The sequence below is a fragment of the Ciconia boyciana genome, chromosome 3 (genome assembly GCF_034638445.1).
Source record: "Ciconia boyciana chromosome 3, ASM3463844v1, whole genome shotgun sequence".
NCBI classification, from domain to species: domain Eukaryota; kingdom Metazoa; phylum Chordata; class Aves; order Ciconiiformes; family Ciconiidae; genus Ciconia; species Ciconia boyciana.
Genome location: NC_132936.1, coordinates 30,437,843 through 30,453,744, shown reverse-complemented (window position 1 = coordinate 30,453,744; position 15,902 = coordinate 30,437,843). Strand labels below are relative to the sequence as shown.

The following is a 15,902-nucleotide window of genomic DNA, read 5'->3' as shown; positions in this document are numbered from 1 at the left end:
CTGCAACAAAATACAGGAGTGGGGAGCAGAGTGATGTGCTGGTTGTGTTTCTGCTCATGGTTTTAGGATTTCCATTAATCTTGTAACAAATACTGATGACTTGCTGCTACACTTACTATATGTGAGATGATTGTGAAAAATGCTGGAAAGCATTGTTTCTGAATACCTAAAAAAAAACCCCTTGGTTTCATTTTTGCATATTCACATTGCTATTGGTCATGCATTGACTGAAATAAAAGGCTATACAGAAACAATGGTGTAGATTAGGATTCTATTCTGGCATATAAAATGTTTGAACGTGGAAAAGTGGAAAACAAAAGAAAGTAGAGGTGAATTGCATTTGTAGATCATGAAGTCTTCCAGAACAGAGTGTGATTTTAGTCATAGGATATATGTCCTATATCCCTGGAGAATTTTGCATAAGCCTTTTTACATATGGCTTTAATATTTTCCCCTAAAATTTACGAATAGTTTAATTGATGTTTGTGTGCTCGTTTAAACAGTATGTTAGAAAGCTAGTGGTAACTGACTAGATAATTAATTAAAGATCCATGAGATCTGGACTCTGCACTCGCTTCTACCCCTAGCCCCTTAATGAACTTACACACATCACACTCAAAGTAATGAAAGCAGTGTAAACATCAAACTCATCATTTAATCAACTACCTGCCTCAAGTCCTAGGCATCTAAGCTTTTGCCAGTAAAACTTATTCTGAACATAAAGTTCAGCTTGTTACACCTGTACAGACCTGCCACCATTTTTATTTAGAAGAGCAGCTCAGTGTCATCTCCTTGTCCAAACTTGACAAAGAAATAAATCTTTGTACCCTTTGAGTTCCCCAAGGCATTTTGTTTGGAAGGTGTTCTCTAAGTGCATTTAACAAACAGTTGTGGGTGTAAATCCTGCACAAAATACAGAACTCTGGCCTCTGTTGTGACAAACCCCAGCTAAGAAAGAAGTGATGGCTCCACTCTTGCCTTTCTGCACAGAGTTTTTTCCTAGCTAGAACTGTGGTCTCCTCCAAAATGGGGGCACATACTCTTTGTCTGTGGAACTATGCCTCTGTGAAGAACAGAAATTCATGGAGATGAAAGCGAGGGAGGAAGCTACTTCATGCCTTTAATTCAGGTATTAACTTAGGAAAAAAAAAATTGACCTCAAGGACATTTATATATTAAAAATTAAATAATAATTGGAAAAAAATCATAAACCATCTCAGGTGTCTCCTCTGGTTACTAGATTAGGAAATTGTTCTCCATTTTGCACGGGCATTACAGCTTTGGTGCCCCAAAAGGGGGCAAGATGTAGCGCTGTTTTTTATACTAGGTAAGAGAGGCATAACTTTAAAATCAGGACTGTTATCATCTTTTGTGCTTTCTTTCATTCTCCAAAATAATACTTTCTCTGAGATAGGTGTCTACATTCTTGGGCTTTTTGACACCATTCTTTTTTCAGATTTTTCTATTGAGTAGTTTATATAACCATTCATTTCGGAACCAAGAGCCTTCAAGAACCAAAAGGCAAATGAGATCTGCTTTGTCCAGTCTGTGTATATAACATATAGAGGGATATACACAGGAAGGAGGAGGCTCATAAGTAAATTCGGGTTTGTTCCTTTTAAAAATTGTTTAATTTAGAATGCTACATTATCTATTATATTATAATTTATAGGATTATATGCCACAATTTATTGCATTTTGTATCGATTCTGATACTTCCCTTCATAGTTAGTCAATTAGCATAGAAATATGGCTGATATGGTATAATATAGATATTAAAGATTGCTTTATTTGAATCAGAACTCAGTGATTACAGTCTAGGGATGTTTCTTGCAAATACTTAGTGTGTATATGTAACTGATTAGATGAGTAAAATGACATGATAGTTTGTATAGACGAACCGTGGAAATCGTCTTATACATAAAAGGATGCTGGAAGGATGTTGGGCCTCCTCAGTCCTCTGTCCTGGACAACATGTGTTCCTTTTCCCTCCTTGCTTGTTCCAGAATGCTGCAGATGAGCCTAACAGTGTCCAGGCACATGCAGTCCAAACAGAGCTGGCTCTGTCCTGGTCCAAATCACAGCTATTCCTGTCTGTGAAAAGCTGGGAACCAGAATTGAAATTAGTCTGTATTTCCCTTGGTGGCATGGTTGTCCCATAGGAGTGGACTGCAGGGAAGCCTGGCAAGTGTTCATACTCATTCACTGCCCTGTGGCACATGAACTTCTTATCTGCCCACACATGGCAGCTTGCATCGTCCTTTGCTCTTCACTTACTTTAGGTATAACTCACATGCATCCTGACAGTCATCAATCCTTACGTATAATTTCTGATTCCCAGAAGGTGTCTAGGAAGCCCAGCTGCCGTTCTGTTTTTGCAAGACAGGCTTCTTGGGAAGAGACATTTGTTTTGAGAAGAAAGGAGAAAGTGCTTGAAGAAAGTTCCTTGAATAGGGCAATAATGGATTATATATGTTGCAAATATGTGTAGCTGCTGAATGCTAGAAAGCCTGGTGTACTTACATTGTGTTTACAGAATTCATATGGTTCGCTTGATGCAATATTGCTACAGTTGCAGCTGCCTGGCAGTAACAGAGTACTCTACAATGTGGCAGACAAAGCAATGCAATTTCTTCCTGTAAGAACATCCCTTTATTTATCATCCAGTGGCACTAAGTATTTCTGTTCTGGCTGTTGTAATTTTTCTTTAGTTGACCTTCTACCTATCATCACCTGGTTTTATATTTTTAATCCTTTTGAATGCCCCTGCTTTTGCATATTTAGCCATACTCCAGTGGCATTCAGTTACCCTGCTGGGGTTTTTACTTCTTGGTGCCCCAGCAGCATGGATTACTTCTTTATTGTGATGTAGGTCAGCCAAAGGGAGACATGCAGAAACTTCTTAAAGTGTATGGGCTTGTGAGTAAATTTTAAAGTTATGAATTTTTAATAGGTGTGAAATTTACTCAAATGTGTTCTGCCATTTTTTTAACTGGGTCTGTTTGAATTTTACAATACTAAAAGGATGAGCTAATATGTGCAAGGAATATAGAGAGCTTTCAAAAACAAATTTTAGGTACAGTTCATTAACCTTTTCAAAACTATTGGCATCACTACTTCAGGACAAGTCAGTACCTTTCATAGGATATTATTATACTCCACGTTGCTTATCTCAGAGATCAATGCAATTTAGGTTATTGTTTAAAAATTTTTGAGAATTAAGAAATATAAAAAATGAAGCCATAAGATCAATTTCACTGGCATACATATCTGACTATCTGCTGTCTAAAATGCTCTAAATATATAGGGCAAGAATGCTATTTGTTTCTTTAGCATTCATATTTCATAATGCAAATGTCATACAATGCAAAGGAGGGAGAATTATTTTAAGTTGGCAGAACTAAATGGGAGGCGGGGGCAACATGGAAATTGCCTTTCATGTAATTTTGGAAGCAGGTACTAAATTCTGCTTAAATTCAAGAGGATGATTGGTAAAGGCAGCACTGGGCAGTTGGATAAGATCAAAACCCTTAAAACTTGCAATAACCCTGATCATTCTGAAAGATGCAGGATTTCTGTGCATGCTCAGAAGCACTGAGGTTTCAAGCGTGAGGCTTTAACTCAGTTAATCTGTAATGGAGGTCATGGCCCAGACCTTCTGCTAATCACATGCATCACTGTTTAAGCCTAGAGTTCATAGATACACTACAACACATGATACCATGGGGAGGAGAGAACAGCTGAGAGGGATGTATTGCACTGAGGGCTCATCAGAGCTTCCTGCCGTAAGATGTAACCAAAGTGGAATAGAAAATGGCAGAATAATGGTATGGGCAGGAGAATTAATTTAAGCTTGACTCTCTGAGAGCAGATTTGCAGCCATAAAAGTCCTCTGAGCTATGCAGCTTTTGCTTTCAGGAAAGGTTATAATAGAATCGTATCAATTAGTAAAGGTCAGCCTCCAATAGGTAGTTTTCTAGAATTATGCTAGGCTATATACTTGTCTAAATCTTGTCAAAGTTTATGTTAAGATTGTTTAAACTATTCCTGTCTCAGAACTATGAATATATAGGCAATTTTGAAAGAGATTATATAATGGCCAACAGTAGTAGAAGAGACAATTGGAAATAACGGATCTCTGATGAGATCTGTAAGAAATGAAATCTTTTTTATTTTTTCCTTCTTCTGAAGCAAGTAAGATACTTGCAATGTGTTAATGCAATATAAAGCTTCTGTAAGTGTTTCAGAAAATGTTACTGGAATAGATTTGCAGGAAAAATTACTATCACTTTCAGGTAGAGTACAGAAGACAGATATAAATGAAGCTTTGAGTCCCAGTATTAAAAGCCAGTGTTTACTGCAGCTCACTTCTGTTTTAGTGTCTGGGAGCTAGGACTGCTTTATATTCCTGTAAGAGTTTACTGCATGTAGTAGATTCAAAGGTTCCAAACACATGCACGTATATAAAATATATACATATACATATGCATACGTATATGCATATGCATGCACATATATCTATCCAAGCCGTGATTTGTTCTGTTTTAAAAAAATTCCTTACTGGGAAACAGAAAAATACTGTTTGCTGTTTTTCTAAGAGGAGTCTTCCTGATGAATGCAAATGTACAAGGCTGATTTGCACTCACAGACAGGAGCTAATAAGCTGAGTTCTTCATTACTGCCCATTGGACAGATTTTCGGTTGATTTTTTTAAAGATTTTATTTTGCTGTTAATTTATCTTAAGATGTTTTTTCCAGGCTGAAACTGAGCTTCATTTCAGCAAAGACTCTGATTGCTATTTGCATTTAGGAAAGAGGCTCTTGAATGTGCATTACCCAAGTTCCATTCCATCAAGAGGACTGATGGGTTTCCTAATGCATGGCAATTTTCTCAGGAGCTATGCAATACATCTTGGAGATCTCTACATGTTTTCAGTAAGCCCTCAGTTCCACTTTCCCCCCACTTATCCACTTTCCTACAAGCTGTAAATCCCCTTCCTTATGTGTGAGTACTCCCCTTTCCATTCTGTAGTTTTCTGTGATACTTTTAAAAAGATCCCAACAGACCCCTAAGAGCTTTGTGAAGTTCAGTCTCCTGTGCAATTTCTCAGCGTGTCTCTTCCTCTGTGGAACTTCCTGCTTTTTGAGAATATTATAAAGCATCACAATTTGGAGCATCTGACACCAGACATCTGAGGGGGTTGATTTGTGTCTTTGGAATGAACTGCATACTTTGGAAAGTGGAAAGTTGGGCCTGTTGAAAGTTATTTTTCAGCTCATTGTGAAAGTCAAACACTTACCATTCCACACCTGGTAAAGGATGAGAGCTTATGGTGGTGTATACAGTATGTTAGAGTTCATCGTAAGAGTCCATACAAGACTCAGGTAAGGTTAAAGAGTTTCTTCATATGAATCCACTTGAGCTGAAAAACTTAAATTCAATCAAATGTACAAGCTGGCTTACACCTGAAGGGGAAATCACATAGTTCCAAACTTAAGCTCTTCTGTTTACTTACATCTTAGTTTATGAATAAATGCAAGATCCTATGAGAAGCATTGAGCTTCTGTTATATGTAAAAGAGAGATTATTCAGACTTTAAGTTATATTCTTACATCTCAGCATAGGTAGTTATGTTCATATTTTTTCATTAACAGTTTGGAGTTATGTGCTTAATTCTGAAACAGCAAAAAAAAAAGAATATATGGTGCTCCTCAATACTGTAGAAGAAAATGATTAAATGAACAATACTGACGCTACTTAGTTTTATTTATTTAACAGGTTTTCTGTGATTAACATAGAGATTGGACTAAATGTTTCTGAAGTACAGAACTGAAGATAAAGCTTCAGAAATCTCATTCATTTGTATTCACCACATATATGATGCTTGAAATTATGTTAATAACAATTCTGTGTAATTTTAACATAGAGAGTGATAACAAGAATTTGTTCTTCTTTATGCATTTATTTTGTTACTTTTTTCTCTCTCATCTATTGCTTTTGCTGGTTGATAACCTTTTCTGTGTGTTTATAATGGCCCCTTCCTCCTTTTCCAGTGCCTGAGTTGCTTTTATATACTTTAATCCTCTTTGCTTGATTTGCTATTCTTGATTTCCCTCATCTTTTACAACATTTGTTTGCAATGTTTTCTTTTCCTTTGTGAGTTTTGCTATCCTGTGCAATTTCCTTTCTGTTCTGTGTGTGTGCCTGAATTCTGGGTATTTTTCTGTTACCTTTTCTTCCTCTTTCGGTGTTCCTGTTCAGCTTATGACTTTTCAGTGATACAGACTTCAATGTTGAAAAAGAAAAAAAAAAAGAAAGAAGTGACAGATCTAATCTATCCTACTGTTATAAATCCTCAAAATCACTGTAAATTGTTGTGTAAGCCTTTAGCTCAATCTTTTGAAGTATTCTGTGGAAATTGTTTGTGATGGATATTAGACAAATCTGTGTGTCAAATATATGCAGGTGAGATAATGTGTGTTTGTAAATATTACATTTCTCTCCCTATTTCTGGAAAAGGTTGCCTCTCATCAGCATACCACAAAACTAACACCAATCTTTCTTCGGGCAACTCTCTATTTCTAAAAGATTCATAATAATTTCTGGTGATGTTTATCTTGACCTTACTTACCCTTCTGTAACTTTAAGCATGTGCATTATACCAACAGAGGATTGTTTCTTAAGTCTGTCAACAGAATTCTGCAGCAGTCACTGTCTGTTAGTGTGTCAGTAACGATTGTAATGAGATCTTCATTTCTGCTGGAATTGCCAGGTACCTGCATGGAAACTAATAAGACAAGACTTAAAGGATACCATGCATTTTTTTCTTCTGTTTTTATCAAGGAGCCATTTGCAAGTATATGTCAATGTGTGCATGCCAATGCATAAGTCTAAGGCAGTGTGTTACTGCAAATAAATAATATCTCAATTAAAAATTTTGGAAAACACTCTGACACAGTTGCACAGAAAGGAAATTTTGTTGTGAATAAGACTCATAGGTTTTTTAATGAAATTGACTTTCTACTACTGTTCATGTGTACTTCATTATTTTATAACATATTTGTTTCATGTGCAAAAGAAAAGGTTCCAGTGCTGGAGAAATGCTATTTTGCACTTCTGTCACACTTTTGTATCTATTTTAGTGCAGTGATATAATATTGAAGATCTCCAGTTACTGGTGATTCTTACTTTATATGATTACTAAATTTATTAATGGAATTTATAAAGCTTCTTTCACCCCAAATACTTAACCATTGCATATAAATTGATCCCTTTATACATCAGTAAATTAAAGTGCTGAGCTTTAATCAGAACACTCATAGCATAGAACTGAATTTGTTACATAAATACTTTAGGAAAGAGAAATATGTGTTAAAGACTTCTGTTACAACAAAAAAAAATTCTATATTTGCTTTGGCCTCTTTACATTAAGTGGTAGATTCAAAGCCCCATAAACCACTGTGATTAGTGTATAAAGTCACTGTATCCATCCACAGCACATTCTTAAAACGTGGAAATGAGAGAGATTGCCTATCAGGTGCCTGTTCAGTAGATCATCACACATCACATGTTCTTACATAGGAGATAAGAGACTTAAGGATGTGACAGGGCTCAGTGGACCAGCATGGGGTGGTTCAGAAATTCTGGGAGGCACTACAGGCTAAAGGACAACATGGTGAATTCTCTGTACTTGGAGCTTCTTCAGTGTCAAGAGTGATCAGAATTAGAAGGCTGCCAAGATAGCTTAAAAGCCTTTTTGCAGTCTTTCAGCCTTTCTTACCTGTGGATTTAATGATAATCTGATGAGTGGAGAGGTGTAGGATTTCAGCTGTATATTTTTAGCTCCAGCAAATGAGGAGGACCCCTTTTTTGCTTTACATCAAAGATTGTAGTTCCAGGAAACCTACAGATTATCACATTTTGGGTTGCTCTAGGTTAACGACAGTGTTCATTACCTTCTGCCAAATTGCTTCAAGTATTTATACTCCCTAGAAATTCTGTCATCCAAACAAGAATGATTAGCTTTTGAAATGTAAAACCATGAAAAAAATTCGTATCAAGAAAATACTTCTTTAAGATTTATGAGAAAGACTAATTTTCTCATTAATTAATGTAACTTTTTCATTTTGGATTTCAGCACAGCTTCCCCTAAAAACAAAATAATATTATAAACATGAAAATAGAAGGGGTTTGCTAGAATTAAAAAAAGAGGATTGGGTTGAGAACATCCCAACTTTCCTACAAAACTGGAGCAGATTCACAAAATAAAAACTAAATTTAAAGCCATTTTCCAAAGTTCTTAAAACTTCACTACATATATTTTTCAAAGCATTAATAATATCATGTGTCACAGCCATTGCAATACTCTTTGGAAACTTACCTTAATGCTTAAGAAAAATTATCTTAGTGACACAAGACATCAAGTGGTATGGTTCAGTAGCTTCCTGAAATAATCACTTGGGCTTCTAGCCAGACAGGTATGTGAATAATAAAATCCTCTTCTTCTACTCCCTTAGAATAGCAAAAATAATCTCGATTTTGTTCTGCCTGTCTAAAACTTGCAGATGGGTGCATGGATGGTTTGACAGAATTCTGCTTTAAGAATATTTCCTTATATATCTAGTCTTAAATTTATTATGAGCAGTGGTTCAGAAAAGCCAAGTATATAACAGGAGGAATTGTCTAAAAACAATTGAATAGTAAAAGAAATTACCTTGCATGCTTTCCTTATTGGACTACAGTTCCTTATTGGACTACAGTCACACTTAGCTTTAGTGCTAGCATTTGATGTCATTCCAATTACAGCAATCTAGAAATAGAGGAAAAAAAGTTTTGTTATATACTCACAAATAATTAAACTTTGGAGCAGCTTTCCATGACTTCCAAGTTATGTGCAGAGAGCGCTTCGTAATGGAGATACAGTTGCTCCTGTTATTATACCAGACTGTATTGTGAAGAGAGGCATATTAGATAGAATAAGTAAGAATGAGAGTCATACTGAAAGGAATCATTTGCCTACTGGAAGCTTGAATCAGTATAATACTTTCTCTTTGACTTTTGTCATCTTTGAGATTCACTTTTGAATTTGATACAGAAGTAATAAGAAATCATAAGAGTTGCCTTCAACTGCTAACAGCCAGAACGTCAAGAGAAAAGTTTGGAAGTTCAGTTTTATTCTGTCTAGCAGCTCTCTGCTGGCATCCATTCTGTGTCCTTCATTGTGTCAGTGAATAGACCACAGGACTTCATGACTTATAAAGTATTTGTGGGTTTGTAAAAATCTCATTTAACAAAGCTAAAAGTGAAACAATCAACAACAACATAAAACCTTGTGTGTTTTTACAGAAAATAAAATCCATCACAAATAATATTCCACTTTTTGAAAAAGTTTTCGAACATTTTTTACAATTAAAAAGATGGTTTGAGCTTCTCTTTGGCAAAGCACTTTTAATAACAACTGTCCACTTCAGATCTAAAAATTATTAAAGAATCTAGGTTTTAAAACCAGATTTTTTTAAAAAAGTCCCTTATATTATATTGTATCTGAAAGATGTCCATTGTAGTGATAGGTACTGTGCACCTATAAATCAAAAATTGATCTATTAATATGCAATTAACTTCATAAAAGGTATTTGCAATAAAATAAAATTCCTCTAAAATTGCTCAAACATTGCAGGTTTTATTATTACAAGAAAAGGAAAGCCTGAAAAAAGGAAATATGTAGTAACATTTTTTAAAATTAATTTCGTACAACACTTCATATTTGAAGTTCTTCTTTAAACTGGCCAAACCCCAAAGGAAGAACAATGTCCTGAAGAGTTATTTTTAGTTAATGTAGACAAGCAACTCAATGTAAGCTTCTGGAGCAAAATGATAAATGTGATTTCTGTGTGTCTGAACAAGAAAGTAGGAAGACAATTTCATTTCTGTGTACACTATTGATTGTGACATTAGTTGTACTGTATTTCATTGTGTACTGGTGTGCACTGGAGCAGTACCTAAAAAGTACAAAAGATGAACGGTATAGTTTAAAAATCCTCAAAGAAATTGTTGATATTTTTTTTAAAAAGGTATGCAGAAAGATACTTTAGGAATTCAGTCTCTTTGTTTTTTTTCTAAAATATGACTGAAGTGATTATAGCGTATACAAAGATAGCACATATGTTTAATGAGGAGAAACACTGGACACGGAGGAGGTTTCTTTAGCTCAGCAGAGGCCAGCATGTTAGAACCAATGGCTGAAAGCTGTAACCAGAACATCTGAATTGGTAATAAACCAAAAAAGCTGTAACAGTAATGATGATTATAATTGGTACAAACTACCAATTGAAGCGGTGGCTTCTTTATGTGTTGCTGTGTTAAAATTAGACTGTGTGTCTTTCTAGAAAGGGTTCTCTAGACAGCTATAACTTACTAGGCTTAGTACAGTTGTAACTGCAGGAAATAGGAAGATCTGAGGTAAACAGAAGAGATGAAACTCTGATGCATGTGTATAAAGGAATTAAAGAGTAAATAAGTAGTACTGAATGTAAAATAGATGATGCAGGCATGGTTGCATGTCTGCCATATGTTCCGAAGTGATAAATTGTCATACATTCTTATGAGGAAATCTCTATATCTTAGATGGCATCATTCTTAGGTCCTAAAATAGAAACTATTGAATAAACTGATAAAATATATAATTATTTTTTAAAATATATAATTATTTCTTCCTATAATACATTCTTACTTGAATGAGTCTGTGAATCAGTATCTGTATTGGCTGATTAATGTATAAACAAGTTATTATCAATAGCCAATAAATGGGCTTCTCTGGGGAGCTGCTAAGCAAAATTTTATTTTCTACAGGGAATGGGGATTGTTTGTTTAATGCTGTAATATTAAGTAATACAATACTAGAAAGATATATCATCCTTCAAGGGACCTTGGTTATAAAGTTAAGAAAACAGTCTTATCCCTACAACTACTTGATTGCAGCAGAAAAACAAATATATTTACCAGTAAAAGAAATATTAATTCCCCTCCAAAATTCATATAAATATTTTACAATTACCTAATTTCTCAAAAACTAAATTGATTATAAATAGTTTATCTGGTTTTTCTGTATCTGTAACCTGAAGGACTGTTTAATCTTACCCTGTCTGACTCTTGCTCTGCAGTTCTGTAGATATACAGTGCATCAGTGCCCCCTGCAGCCTTGAAACACTAGTATAATATTTAAAAAAATAAGCTATTGATCTTTGTTGAAGTAACTATTCAGAAAAAGAACAGCTTTAAATCCTGTTGTATCCTTTCCTTCTCCTTCCTTCTCCTAAAAGTGAAATTGCAGCTCTTGGGTAAAAAGAAAATGCTTCAGAAATTTAACCTAAAAGTCAAGACAGATCTTGATATATTTGTGAGAACAAAAAATCCTTTTTTTTTTTCATCAAAAAAAGACAGATGAAAAGCAGAAACAAGAAGCATAAGCAATTCAGAATATATGTGTAAACTTTAAAATGGTTACCAAAAGAAAGTGGCTCTCGGAATATCAAATTCTATAATGTGTAGAATGTTCAGAGTATACAGAAATCACTGCTTTGTCTGTGCAGCAGGTATTCATGTATATTTTTGACAATTCACTCAAAATCACACATATAGTACAAAGATAAGTTTGGGGTTTGTGTCTTCTCCTTCAGCTCCTACTCACATCTTTCTCAAGTCATTGGTAAATTTCTAGAAATAATATTAGTTATGGGTTTGAGGATTTCTTTTGAAGATCTGAAGTTTAAAGAAAGCAGTGGTTGGTCATAGCAATAGTAGAAATCTTAAGTAATTTATCTATGCATGGGGAAAAGGAAGGATTTCAGCTCATAAAACTCTGACCTGTTAAAATTGCAAGCAGTTTCAAAAAGAGGACATGAACATAAATGAATTGAACTTCAAAAAACCACCTGCCTCTATGCTGTGCAAGAACTTGTTGAGATACACATGCTCCAGACCAGCTTTCTGAGGCCAGATTTCCCCCTTTTTCCTCTCTCCACCCACTCTAAAATTGAGGTAGATAGGAGAAGAAGATGCAGCACTACTAGTACTCATACAAGGTCCTAGTTGACATAAAAGTCAGAGTTGGCATTTCTTAACCATCAAAAAAAATTCCTTATTTAAATAACAAGATGTAATATGAAATTTTTACATCTGTAAGGAGCAAGGCTGAAGGCCAAATGACATTAACCAACTGAAAATGCAGTAATTTCTTAGAACTAACTGCCTAACATATTTCACTGATGTTATAAAATTGAGTAAGTATTGTATGAAAATGAAGGGAAGTAATTAGATCGCTTCAGTTTCTGGGCTATAAACACAAGTGTGACATCAGTAACTGGCTTCCAACATTTACTAATTATAAAATCCATTTCATAAACCAGAAGATATAAAATATTCTTGACTGAATTAAAGTATATGAAAGAAATTCACCAGAGTTCAGAACTCTTAAGTGGCAAGATGGTTCTAGTTGCAAGTGAGATATTGATTTTATTTACAGTAAATAATTTTTTTTAATTCAGAATAAATTTCTAATATAAACAGAGTAAAGTAAGTTCTCTAATTTGGCAATATGGTCATATAATTAAGCCTTTGTCAAGTTTTCATCAAATTTGACTAATTGAAGGAACTTACTATTTTTTACTTAAAAAGGTATATTTGTACCCCCTAAGCCCTGCTAAGCCCTTTGCAAATGGCAAAGCACAACCTACTTGCCATGGTTTTATTTTCATTATTTAAATCTAAAGGTTATATATTTTGAATCTCGAACTCTAAATAGTTGTCTAAATTTTTCACAAGGAAACCAAGAAAGTAAATTAAAAAAAAGTAAGAAGTTAAGCACAACAAAGTAATCTCTTATATCTTTTAACCTCCTGATTGTGTTCAGATAATAGCTTTCATAAAAAATTTGTTTTGTTGATATGATGATGAGGATTTGGCTAATATCCTTAAATCTGACCTGCTTTGAGATAATGACCCTGTTAAATCGCTAATATCAATGCTTTAAATATAGGTGCCCTTCATGACTTAAAGTTACTGAAGAAAGAATGGCAGAAAAATGTAGTGCAATTTGAAAGTAACAATGAGAAGTATTCACTGACTCTGACATTGAGAATATTCTCTCAGTTTTGCCTCAGGTTTCTCTTCATCTCTTGCTTTGAAACTTGTTTTGTAGTTGAAAAGATCAATGACTTTTGGCAACTGTATTGCCTAGTCCCAAATCATAACCAGGTACTTAAATCTCCAATGACATAGCATTTGGGTTCAGGTAGTGTTTAGTATAGTCAAATGCTGTTAGGATCAATAGATGCAAAATATCAACTTATTCAAATTTTACTCCCAAACAGGCTGACAACCTGATAATTTCAATACAACATACTTTTAGTTTATGTTCTCTGCCTTCCTATGATCTTGCCACGTCACATGCAAGAAGATGAGAAGATGGGAGGGTATGAATAATCCATTTTTAGCATTTTTCTGTTAAGAAACCACTGTCGTGGTTTAACCCCAGCTGGCAACTAAGGACCACACAGCTGCTCGCTCAATTCCCTGCAGTGGGATGGGGGAGAGAATCAGAAGAGTAAAAGTCAGAAACCTCGTGGGTTGAGATAAAGACAGTTTAATAGGGAAAGCAAAAGCCGCGCACGCAAACAAAGCAAAACAAAGAGTTCATTCACTACTTCCCATGGGCAGGCAGGTGTTCAGCCATCTCCAGGAAAGCAGGGCTCCATCACGCATAACGGTTACTTGGGAAGACGAAATGGCATCACTCCAAACATCCCCCCCTTCCTTCTTCTTCCCCCAGCTTTATATGCTGAGCATGACACCATATGGTATGGAATAGCCCTTGGGTCAGTTGGGGTCAGCTGTCCCAGCTGTGTCCCCTCCCACCTTCTTGTGCACCCCCAGCCTACTCGCTGGTGGGGTGGGGTGAGAAGCAGAAAAGGCCTTGACGCTGTGTAAGCACTGCTCAGCAGTAACTAACATATCCCTGTGTTATCAACACTGTTTCCAGCACAAATCCAAAAACATAGCCCCATAGTAGCTACTGTGAAGGAAATTAACTCTACCCCAGCCAAAACCAGCACAGTAATCCAGGTCGAGAAAAGGCAGCTCCTTAATTATTCCTAGTCTTAACCAAAATTGAATAGTTTAGTGCAGCACAGTGGCATGTTGTTCTGCTGCTTCATTTGATCTTGATTCCTGTGCAGACAGTTTTGAGTACTGTTCTGCAAGTTGAAAGGAAAGACAGAAATCTGCTGACAAAGCGTCTGAAGTTTCCTCTCCTTATTTCTTGTTTGTGAACTGTTATGCTTTTCTTCCAGTTGTTCACACTAATAATAAAACTTCTCAGTTGAAGTCTTGATAATGCTGCCTGTTACCCTCTTGCTGTGTTTTAAGATTTTTCTAAACCAGAGTCACATTCTCTTGCTGTTGTTAAAGTCATATCAGTCTCTTCATTGCAAACTTAAATTGCTTAAAGGTTTAGAAAGATCACTTTAGATTTTAACAGGGTAAAATAAGCTCTATCCTTTGCTGTAAAGGTATGCAATTGATAGGGAATGCTTTTAGCAAATGTTTTGAATACCTAAAAATGTTTTGAGATGTTTTTCAGTTATATAATCAAAGCATGTGTGATTAAGTGTGACATAGTGAGTAGAAGTAGGAATTTGTCCTCACTTGTCAGAGTTAATTTGTTCAGTTCCATCTGTAGTCAATGGAGAAAGGTGGTCACCTATCTTACAATGGGATGAACTGGGGATGCCTCTCTCTGCATATAGATTGTGTACAGGGAGAACCAAGGTGATCAGCTCAGGCAGGTTTCCAAACTCTTAGGCAGGTAACGTTTGACAAAGTGAATTCTGTCCCAAGAGTTTTACTGGCAGATGAAATGTCTTCAAATATTTAGGAGGAAAAAGGCTATTTTGGGTGGCATTTGATGCCTTGGAGAACTGGGAATTGAAAAGAGGTTGAACATGAGGTCATAAGTATTGACCATGTTAATTACTTTGTTATTGATTGTTCTTGTTGCTGTTGTCATTGTCATCGTTACACTATTTGGTCACTCTCAAGTACAGTGAGAGTGCTCACTACAAAACCACATTGTAGCTAAAATTCAAATAGTTTTCCCATTGCATGAAAGAAAAATATTCCGTGCTCCAGCATTTAACAACTTTCCTTTAGGAAAATCCCATTAATAAGAACATAACTTTGTTTAATGTACCCTTACAGTCATTTCATGCTAATATGGGAAAAAAGGAAAATACATCCACCAGCATTGCCTGTTACACTAGGACACTCTAAAATATGATACTGCTTTAGGGAAAAAAAATTGAATAAATTGTAAACAATAGCAAGCAGCAGATAACTGTGTGCATGCGCACGCACACACACACACACACACACACACACACGAATATCCAAAATTGAACTTTTGAATTCTCAAACAGAAGCCTCCTACTTGATAGCTGCAATCAGTATGAGGTGGTTGTAAATTTTGATAATGTTTGGACCAAAGAAAAGTAGCACATCCCAAAACCTCCAATTAATAAAGAGGCATGAGATAAAAGCACCGTTTAGGAGGCTAATCTCACATTGTGCTTCTGCACAGAGAGACTATTTCGATTGGGAAAAATGGGTGCTGGGGTTCTGGAGAGAAAAGCGAGTGCTGAAAAATCAGAGCTCCTGAAAAGAAGATGTGGTCTTAGACAAAAGAAGGGGGCCAGGAAAGAAGGAGGTGAACATCCTGGCTGGAGGAAAGATCCTGGAAGTGGAGGAGGATACTGAAGATGAGAAAGGTGCATGGTGATGAATACCAGGGGATGCACAGGGACCATGGCTGGTAACAGTCAAGACCAGTTACTATGAGCAGCAGCTCAGT

At 35.7% G+C, this 15,902-nt stretch overlaps 1 protein-coding gene across 1 annotated transcript in view; it reads left to right on the top strand.

Moving 5' to 3' along the window:
* EYS (eyes shut homolog) overlaps positions 1-15,902 on the top strand; it is a 944,771-nt gene that overhangs the window by 687,685 nt on the left and 241,184 nt on the right. The window lies entirely within an intron of this gene.